Genomic DNA, 11,081 nt, shown 5'->3' on the forward strand with positions numbered 1-11,081 from the left:
TATATGATACATTTTACAAACATTGCATTCATTTTTGAAAAGTCAATCTTTCTTTTCATCTAAAGTTGACGACAGGCATACCATTTCATAATATATCTAACTATAATTGACTTAATAATAATCTTGATGAACGCAACGACTAGAATGCAACGTCTTTTAAAATATGTCATGTATGACTCCAAGTAATATCTCTAAGATGAGCAAATGCGCAGCGGAAGATTTCTTTCATACCTGAGAATAAACATGCTTTAAAGTGTCAACCAAAAGGTTGGTGAGTTCATTAGTTTAACATAAATAATCATTTTCATCATTTTAATAGACCACAAGATTTTCAATTTTCCATTTCTCATAAACATACGTCCCATGCATAGAGACAAAATATCATTCATATGGGTTGAACACCTGGTAACCGACATTCACAATATGTATATAAGAATATCCCCATCATTCCGGGATCCTCCTTCGGACATGATATAAATTTCGAAGTACTAAAGCATCCGGTACTTTGGATGCGGCTTGTTGGGCCCGATAGATCTATCTTTAGAGTTCGCGTCAATTAGGGTATCTGTTCCCTAATTCTTAGATTACCAGACTTAATAAAAAGGGCATATTCGATTTCGATAATTCAACCATATAATGTAGTTTCAATTACTTGTGTCTATTTCGTAAAGCATTTATAAAAGCAGCGCATGTATTCTCAGTCCCAAAAATATATATAAAAAGGGAATAATGAAACTCACGCATATAATTATTGTAAAACAGTTAATAAAGCATTTGCATGTATTCTCAGCCCAAAAATATATATAAAAAGGGAATAATGAAACTCACCATACGGTATTTTGTAGTAAAAATACATATTACGACAAAGAACAAGTGTAGGGTTGGCCTCGGATTCACGAACCTATATCATTTGTGGATATATTAATACACGTAGTCGTAATCGATCAATTATATATATATATATATATATATATATATATATATATATATATATATATATATATATATATATATATATATATATATATATATATATATATATATATATATATATATATATATATATATATATTTGTTATTAATAATATACTTGTTATACAATATGTTATTAGATAACTTTAATATATTTAGTTATATATTTTATATAACTATTACTTATTATTGATAATAGAAACCATATATTAAAGTTTAGTATATATTTGTATATTAGTTAATATAGATTAACTAATATAGTGTAACGTATTTTTATATAAAAGTATCTATTTGTGATAATATTGATAGTTTTAGTGATAACAAAATAATAATTTTATAAGAATGATAATAATGATAATAAGTTTAATAATAATTATACTAATGATTATATTAATAATAATAATGATTATATTTATAATCCTATTTATGTTACTAATAAAAATATTCTTATTTTTAACTATAATCTTAATAATAATGATGATAGCTAATATTTGCATGACAAAATTTATAATAATAAATACATTATTAATGTTAATAATAATAATAATAATAATAATAATAATAATAATAATAATAATAATAATAATGATCATATGTTAATTATAATAATGATAATATTACTCATTCTAGTGGTAAAATGATATATTTTATACCCTGAATGATAATAATAATATTTAGTAATGGCATAATATTACTAAAAATCTTATTTGTAACAAGAATCATAATAATACGTAAGTTAGTATTAATGATGGTATCGATAGTTATAATACTTGTAATAATAACAATAATTAATAGTGATAATCATAATAATAATAATAATACTTGTACCAATATTAAATATAATAATAGTACTTAGTGATATTAATTAGTAGTAACAAAAATGATAATAATAATATTACCCCCATTATCTAATCAACTACAATCTTTAATAAAAATAACAAATCATAATGATAATAAAAATAATAATTACAATCACAATAATAATAAACCTAATACCGATGATTATAATAATAATAATAGTAAAAATAATAAAATTGAAACTACCTTCATTGTAATTCTGCCTAAAAAGAAAACTGCCATCCTAGAGACTCGAACCCAAGACCTCCCGAATACCCGAATCAACACATAACCAATTACTCTAATCTGTTTTTCCAGAATAAACCCAACTGATAAAATATGTAAACCGATATTGTTTCTGTTCTAATTTCTTTCATCCCTCTTCATAAGCAATTCGACCAATTCAATTATCAGATTCAACCAAAACTTTGAAATGTAATTATGATTCGTAAATGACACAGAAAATGATTTGAATGAGATGGATTAATTCGTCAAACAGAAAAAGGAAAAAAAAAAAAAAGAAAGCTGTTACAGCTTCGGATGAAGACGATGAACAAGAAAATCAAAATCGAATTTCTAATCCGTTTTAGCCAAAACTTTCAACATGAGATAGTTTGAAAAACTCTTTTAGAAACTACTCGAATCATTCATTTAACTTCAAACATTAAAACAGGTTCGAATTTCACTATGAACGCCTCGTTTGACTTTTTGAATATTTATTTGACTTCGAGAATTCGTGAACGATAGAACGAATTAGATGCAGAGATCTTTCAGATAGTTTTAGTGACTAATTCCTAACACATCTGTATTTTTAGATTTTTACAAAAACTTCGAATTTGAATTTTGGTTAAAAAAAACACTAACAGAGGAAAAAGAAAAAAAATGGGTATTTTATGATCTTTCTGTTTGATCTCGTATTAGAAACGATTAACAGCAATTATATAAGTGATGTTGGTAAGGTTAAATGAATGATTGATACAGTATACATGGTTGTTATCTAGCGATGGTGGTAGACAGCAAAATCTTCACGAGACAAGAATGAAGAAGAAAATAAAAGGAGAAAGAAAAAAATAATAAATTTCCTGATAATGGATAAGTGATCTCTCGTACCTATATCTGAATTTATAATAATAATTAGTAAATAATAATAATGTTAATTAATGGTAATATTAGTAATTAGTAATAATAATAATTTATTGATAAGAGTACTAATAATAATTGATAAAAATAATAATATGATAATATTTTTAATAATTTTAGTAATAATTAATGCTAATGAAAATTTATAATAATAACGGTTTTAAATGATAACAGTATTAATAATAATGATAACCATAATAATAATAATAATAATAATAATAATCAAATGTAACCAATTATATATATATATATATATATATATATATATATATATATATATATATATATATATATATATATATATATATATATATATATATATAAATATATATTATAGTAATTTTAATAGTACTAATATTAATATTAATATTAATAATAATAATGAAAGTAATATCAAAAATTTTAATATAACATTTATATTTTAACTTGTAATTGAATATATATATTACAATTTATTAATCAGTTAATATTTAATACTTATATATAACTACATATATTAAATATTTATTATTTATTCCTTATAATATAATTATAATTATTTATAGAAATTATATATATTTATATTTATTTACGCACAATGTTCGTGAATCGTCGAGCACGGTCAAAGGTAATTGATTACATGAATAAAATTCTAAAGTTTTCGAGACTCATCAATACATACATTGCTTATCGTGTCAAAGTCAATAAAGATTAAGTTTAAATTTGTTCGAAAATTCCCGGGTCATCACAGCATACTTGTCAACAAGCTTTCTGGAGCTTTTTTAAATTTTAAATTTAAAGTTGTAAGATTTTCCCTGTTCGGATTACTCGGGAAATGCGAGTAATCAGACCCCATACTCTACTATATGCAGCATATCGGGAATACTCATTGATTGTTTCCAACCCTTTCATGACCACCCCAAGATTCGAACCTGAGATCACTTATAAAGATGTCAAGGCTCCAACCATTAGACTACCTTAGAATGGTTTTTCTTTATGTTGAAATATAAACATCAATCTAATTATCTATTGTTATTCTTTGCTAATTTGGTGTGTTTGGTTTATAGTTTAAAGATGATAAATGAGCTCAGATGAGTTGCTGTGGTGGTGATGCTAGCAGTGTTGATCATGTTAGATGATGGTGAAATGTTGATGTTAAAGGGAGTTGAGTCTGTGCAAATTACGTGCACTGCTTAGATAGGATAACATATCTGATATGGCATCCAATCTAAGTATTCACAATTGTGGGATGCACCAAGACTCACTATAATACTTAAGTGACTAACTTTGCAATTATCTCTTAGTTAAAGGGCTGGTGTTTTAAGTCGACTATCACCACACATCTGATATATCTAGGGTTTTGATAATGCTAAAAACGAACATATATTTCATAGCATTATTCCTCAAGAAAGACAAGCTTTTAGTTGCAATTGTTCTATTTACAAGTAATATTCGTTTAAATAATAAAAGGTGAAGACAAAAGACAGATTTGACGAATTGAAGACGCAAACGACCAAAAAGCTCAAAAGTACAAAATACAATCAAAGAGGTTCCAATTATTGATAAGAAACGTCTCAAAATTACAAGAGTACAAGATTCAAAACGCAAAGTACAAGATATTAAATTGTACGCAAGGACGTTCGAAAATCCGGAACCGGGACCAGAGTCAACTCTCAACGCTCGACGCAATGGACTAAAAATTACAAGTCAACTATGCACATAAATATAATATAATATTTAAATAATTCTTATAATTATTTATATATTATATAATATAATAAACTGTCGGTAAACAAAGAGCCAAAGCTGGGTGAGCTGTAATTACAAACTCCACGACTCGCGGAGTTTGAAGAGCAAAAAGGGCGCGAGTCGCGGAGCCCCAAAAAATGAAACTGCCTATAAAAGCAAACGCAGTTTGATCGATCAATATATCCATAAAATCTCTCTTTCTCTATATGTAAACGTAATATATATATATATATATATATATATATATATATATATATATATATATATATATATTAATTTTAATTATAATTCTAATAATAAGGGTATGTTAGCGATTGTTGTAAGGGTGTAAGTCGAAATTCTGTCCGTGTAACGCTACGCTATTTTTAATCATTGTAAGTTATGTTCAACCTTTTTACATTAATGTCTCGTAGCTAAGTTATTATTATGCTTATTTAAAACGAAGTAATCATGATGTTAGGCTAATTACTAAAATTGGGTAATTGGGCTTTGTACCATAATTGGGGTTTGGACAAAAGAACGACACTTGTGGAAATTAGACTATGGGCTATTAATGGGCTTTATTTTGTTTAACTAAATGATAGTTTGTTAATGTTAATATAAAGATTTACAATTGGACGTCCCTATAAATAACCATATACACTTGATCGGACACGATGGGCGGGGTATTTATATGTACGAATAATCGTTCATTTAACTGGACACGGGAATGGATTAATAGTCACTAGAATTATTAAAACAGGGGTGAAATTATTTACAAGGACACTTGGCATAATTGATAATAAAGTATTAAAACCTTGGGTTACACTCAGTCGACATCCTGGTGTAATTATTAAACAAAGTAATAAAACCTTGTTACAGTTTAAGTCCCCAATTAGTTGGAATATTTAACTTCGGGTATAAGGATAATTTGACGAGGATACTCGCACTTTATATTTATGACTGATGGACTGTTATGGACAAAAACCAGACGGACATATTAAATAATCCAGGACAAAGGACAATTAAACCATGGGCATAAAACTAAAATCAACACGTCAAACATCATGATTACGGAAGTTTAAATAAGCATAATTCTTTTATTTCATATTTAATTTCCTTTATTTTATATTTAATTGCACTTCTAATTATCGCATTTTTATTTATTGTTATTGTATTTAATTGCACTTTTAATTATCGTACTTTTTAATTATCGCAAGTTTATTTTATCGCAATTTCATTATCGTTATTTAATTTATGCTTTAAATTAAGTTGTATTTATTTTTAATATTTTACATTTTGTTTTAACTGCGACTAAAGTTTTTAAAATCGACAAACCGGTCATTAAACGGTAAAAACCCCCCTTTATAATAATAATATCACTTATATATATATTTGTATTTTTATAACAAAACTAATATAGCGTTAAGCTTTGATTAAAAGATTTCCTGTGGAACGAACCGGACTTACTAAAAACTACACTACTGTACGATTAGGTACACTGCCTATAAGTGTTGTAGCAAGGTTTAAGTATATCCATTCTCTAAATAAATAAATATCTTGTGTAAAATTGTATCGTATTTAATAGTATTTTCTTGTAAAATTTAATAGTATTTTATACCCCTTAGCTTTAACTATCAAGTATTTTTGGCGCCGCTGCCGGGGACTCAATTTCTTGCTTAAACACCGGAAGCGCAACGCTAAATATAAAAAAAAAGATTTTTTTTATTTTTAGTTTACTTTTATAAAAATACGCTTTTGTAAAAATACGTTTTAAATATTCGAAAATATAAAAAGAAAACAAAAATATAAATATTTTTAAGAGTTTGTTAAATATTTAAGTTTTATAAAGTTTCTTTATTTTTATTTTATAAAAATATAAGTTTTATTTAAATATTTTGTTTTTATTTAAAATATAAAATCAAAAACCGAAAAAAAAAATGTATATATAAATCTAGTTTTAAGATTTTTATTTATAAAATTGAAATATATTTTTATTTCTATTCTAGTTTTTAAAATATAAGTTTTATTAAATTTATATAAATATTTTAATTAAATTAAAAACAGAAAAATATAATTTAAAAAAAAATAATATAATTACGTCGAAACGTGTCAACCGAAACAGCCTTTCATCCGGAATTTCGAACCCCGCGACTCGTGGAGGTTTTTGCCACGTGGAACCGCGACTCGCGGAGGAACCCTGACACGGGTACACAGAACCCTAATCAGGCATTAAATACGGGGTAATTATTATTATTATTAAATTTAACCCTAATTAGGTTTAATTATTTTAATTAATTTAGTTTAGTTTATTTATTATTTTGTATTTTTAGTTAAATTAGTTTAATTAAAATTTAAAATTAATAGTTTTATAAAATAAATAATATAAAAATAATATTTTTATAAAAATTGTACTTTTTACAACTTTTAGTATATTTTTATATTTTGTCCCTTTTTATTTGTTTTTAGCGTAACTTTTGTATTTTCCGTTCATATTTAGTTTTAAACATAGTTTTTGCCATAGTTATTTTTACTTCTAGATTTTTAGGCTTTGCCGTAAAATCCCTTAAGTGCCTTTTCTTTAGACTAAGATTAAAGTGCTTTAGAATTTTGCGACGTTTTTTTTAAGTTTTAGTACCTTTTTAAGTCATTTTCATTTGGGATATAGTTTTACTTGTAAGCTTTAATATTTTTAGACACCTTTTGCCTATGTATCAATTATCAATCCAATTAGTAATCTCAATTTGCGATTATAATTTTAAGTTAGTGGTAGTAATAAGGTTGGGTTAGTCGAGTGTTTTAAAGTTTTATAAGTCACTCTGTTTCTTTCATTTTTCGACGCCTTTTTCAATTTTTTTTTCTTTTTCGACCGTTTTCGACGCGCTCTTTTTCTTTCTTATTTCTCGCTATTCTAGTTTTTAGGACATAGATTTTTATTCTACTTCTTATCTAAATTTCTTAAAATTACGAAAATTTATTTTAAGTGGTTAAATTGATAGACATCAAAATTTTCTGGTTCGTAGTAATAGTTGGATTTGTACGTGGACCGGGTTATTGGAGCCAAACAGTCCTCAATTATATTGAGACCAAACGAATCCTGCCCCTCTGCTGCATCTTTTGGCTATTCGAAAAGTGGGCAAAATCAGAAAAGTCTATTAATTGGATAACTTATATAATTTTTCTTTCCTTTTAAAAAACTAATAGAATATTCAGTGAATGCACCGAGCAAAAGACGTTCACCACCTTTTGTACGTTCACCACCTGTAACTAGATCAAGACATCTAGCAAATATTACCGCCGTTGATTTTCCTTTAGAATCGTCATCCAGTCGACCAAGTACTCCAATTCAAATTTCCGATAATCCATTTTTTAAAATCGACCTCACAATTGAGAATCCGGATAATATTCAGGGACAATTCATAGATCCTGAACCATTAAATTTTGACAAAATTACTCTCGTCGTCCTTGAGCTTATATCGAAATCACTGACGTCGTCCTTAAACTTTTTTTTTTGCTCACGTCGTCACTGAACTTTCAATTAATAACGTTCGTCATCCCTCCGTCTAACAAACGTCTAAATATTCCGTTAAACTAAAGCATGTGCTAGACATGTGAGGGTATTTTAATCATTTTAGTCTTGTTCTTTCATTTTTCACTTCTTTTCCACCTTCATTTGTCCATCCTGTCCCAAAATAATAAACCTAGTTCATAAACCCTAAACTTTGATATACGCATACACATATATATTGTTAACTAGAGTATTAAAGATCATATCCAATTGTCATCAGATTATAATAATATCACTAAATAATGTCAACTACACCCACGATTCAATCGTATTTCGTATTAAAGCATGGAAAAAATAACAATAACAATACTTAATCAGAGACACCCAGATCTAAATTTTAAATTAATTTGTGTAATTAGATCTGGTGGTACAATAACAAAACCTGATTCAAAGAGATTCTCTGTTTCTTTAACCGTAATCAATATGGTTATAAATGCCCATTGAAGCTTCAAATTTTTAAAAAACCCATAACAGATTTATGCAAAAATCCACCATTAATTTTAGATCTCCGGCGAGTTCTTTGAAGGCAGCGATGATGACAGTGATATTAGATCTGAATAACGACTACCACCGGAGACAACCACCGGCGTTGCTCCATAGGCTCGAAGAAGTTTTGTTCAGATCCGAGGTTTTTCACCACCACCGATGTTATCTCAAATGCATTTTAATCCGACTGTGTAGATCTGGTTTGCTAGGTTTCTATTGCTTATTGAAATTATGATTCTACGTATCCAAAATTTGGAATATGTGTATCTTGATTCACAACTAAATTTATTGCTGAATCATATTTTCTCTAGGTTTTGAATTAGGTTTTGTAAGGTTAAGAGGATGATGAGAGATAAAATTGGGGATAGATAAAACTGGGATCTGAAAGAAGAAAGAATAAAATGGATTTTGAAAAAGAAAAATAGAAAAGAAAAGAAAAGAAAAGATAATAAATAAATTAAATTAAATTATGTTTAGAATTGAAAGACAACCAACCTAATTATGTCTTATTTAAATAAAAAAAAAATGAAGAAAGACTAAAATACCCTCTTGTGCCTTGCACATGGGATGAGATAACGGAATAACGGATGGAAAGTAGACGGAAGGACGACGAGCGTTATTAATTGAAAGTTTGGTGACGACGCAAGCAAAAAAAAAAGTTTAAGGATGACGTCAGTGATTTCGATATAAGTTCAAGGACGACGGGAGTAATTTTGTCTTAAATTTTCCTCCGGAACCACCAATCATTCAAACAGAGATTGTTGAGGAACGAACCATTAAATCAGAATCCTCTAGTGATTTGGATTCAACAAATTCAATTATGGAGAATCTGGAACCTTTAAGTATGGAAGACCGAATGAGAGCTAAACGCACTGGCCAAGGTCACGCAATTACTCATCCTGACATTAATGCGCCAGATTATGAAATCAAAGGACAAATTCTACATATGGTGACTAATCAATGCCAATTTAGTGGTGCGCCGAAGGAAGATCCAAATGAACATCTTCGTACCTTTAATAGGATCTGCACACTATTTAAAATTCGAGAAGTGGAAGATGAACAGATATATCTCATGTTATTTCCCTGGACTTTGAAGGGAGAAGCCAAAGATTGGTTGGAATCGTTACCTGAAGGGGCGATTGATACATGGGACGTTTTAGTTGAAAATTTTCTTAAACAATTCTTTCCGGCATCTAAAGCCGTAAGACTTCAAGGAGAAATTGCTACGTTTACACAGAAACCAAATGAAACTCTATATGAGGCGTGGACAAGATTTGGAAAATTATTAAGAGGATGTCCGCAACATGGTTTAGACACCTGTCAAATAGTACAAATATTCTACCAAGGATGCGACATCACTAGAAGGAAAGACATCGATATAGTAGCTGGTGGTTCTATTATAAAGAAAACCAAAACTGATGCTTATAAAATTATTGACAACACTGCTTCCCACTCACATGAGTGGCACCAAGAAAAAGATATCGTTAGATCATCTAAAGCAGCTAGAGTCGATTCTAGCCATGACTTAGATTCCATTTCTGCAAAGATAGATGATGTCGAGAGACGAATGGAAAAGATGACTAAAGATATCCACTCAATACGAATTAGTTGTGAGCAGTATGGAGGACTACATTTGACAAAAGATTGTCTCAGTATTGAACTAACAATGGAACAAAGAGAGAATGTTTCATATCTAAACCAAAGGCCTGGAAATAATTATCAGAATAATTATCAACAGCCAAGACCGATTTACAATCAAAATCAGAATTATAACCGAAATATTCCATACAACAACCAACAAGGTCCTAGCAATCAACAAGTATCCAATAATAATTACAACCAGCAAAGACCTAATTTTCAAAACAAACCACCACAACCTGATGATAAAAAGTCGAATTTAGAAGATATGATGACGAAGCTAGTTGAAACTCAAACGCAGTTTTTCACATCTCAGAAACAAACTAATGAACAAAATGCTCAAGCATTTAGAAATCAACAAGCTTCTATTCAAAACTTGGAACAAGAAGTAAGTAACCTAGCAAGGTTAATAGGTGAAAGAAAACCGGGAAGTTTACCTAGTGATACAAATGCAAACCCCCGGAATGAAACAGCTAAAGCCATTACCACAAGAAGTGGTACAACACTTAAACCACCTGAAATACCTGAAAATTCTGATGAAGCTATTCCTACTCTACAAGAACCACAACCTGAACAAGATAAGGAAAAAGAACCGGTAGTTGAAAAGGTTAATGAAGATAACACAGTTAAGGTTAAACCTTATGTTAAACCATACCAACCACCACTTCCTTACCCGAGTAAAATGAAAAAAGAAAAACTTGAAGCCGAGCAATCCAAATTCTTGGATATGTTT

At 28.5% G+C, this 11,081-nt stretch overlaps 1 non-coding gene across 1 annotated transcript; it reads right to left on the reverse strand.

The window, feature by feature from the left end:
- Positions 1 to 9,914: 9,914 nt before the first annotated feature.
- On the reverse strand, positions 9,915 to 10,021 carry LOC139869763 (small nucleolar RNA R71). Its single transcript, XR_011766344.1, has one exon. It is a non-coding gene; the product is annotated as a small nucleolar RNA R71 (small nucleolar RNA).
- Positions 10,022 to 11,081: the final 1,060 nt, after the last annotated feature.

This window comes from Rutidosis leptorrhynchoides, chromosome 9 (genome assembly GCF_046630445.1).
Source record: "Rutidosis leptorrhynchoides isolate AG116_Rl617_1_P2 chromosome 9, CSIRO_AGI_Rlap_v1, whole genome shotgun sequence".
Classification (NCBI taxonomy): domain Eukaryota; kingdom Viridiplantae; phylum Streptophyta; class Magnoliopsida; order Asterales; family Asteraceae; genus Rutidosis; species Rutidosis leptorrhynchoides.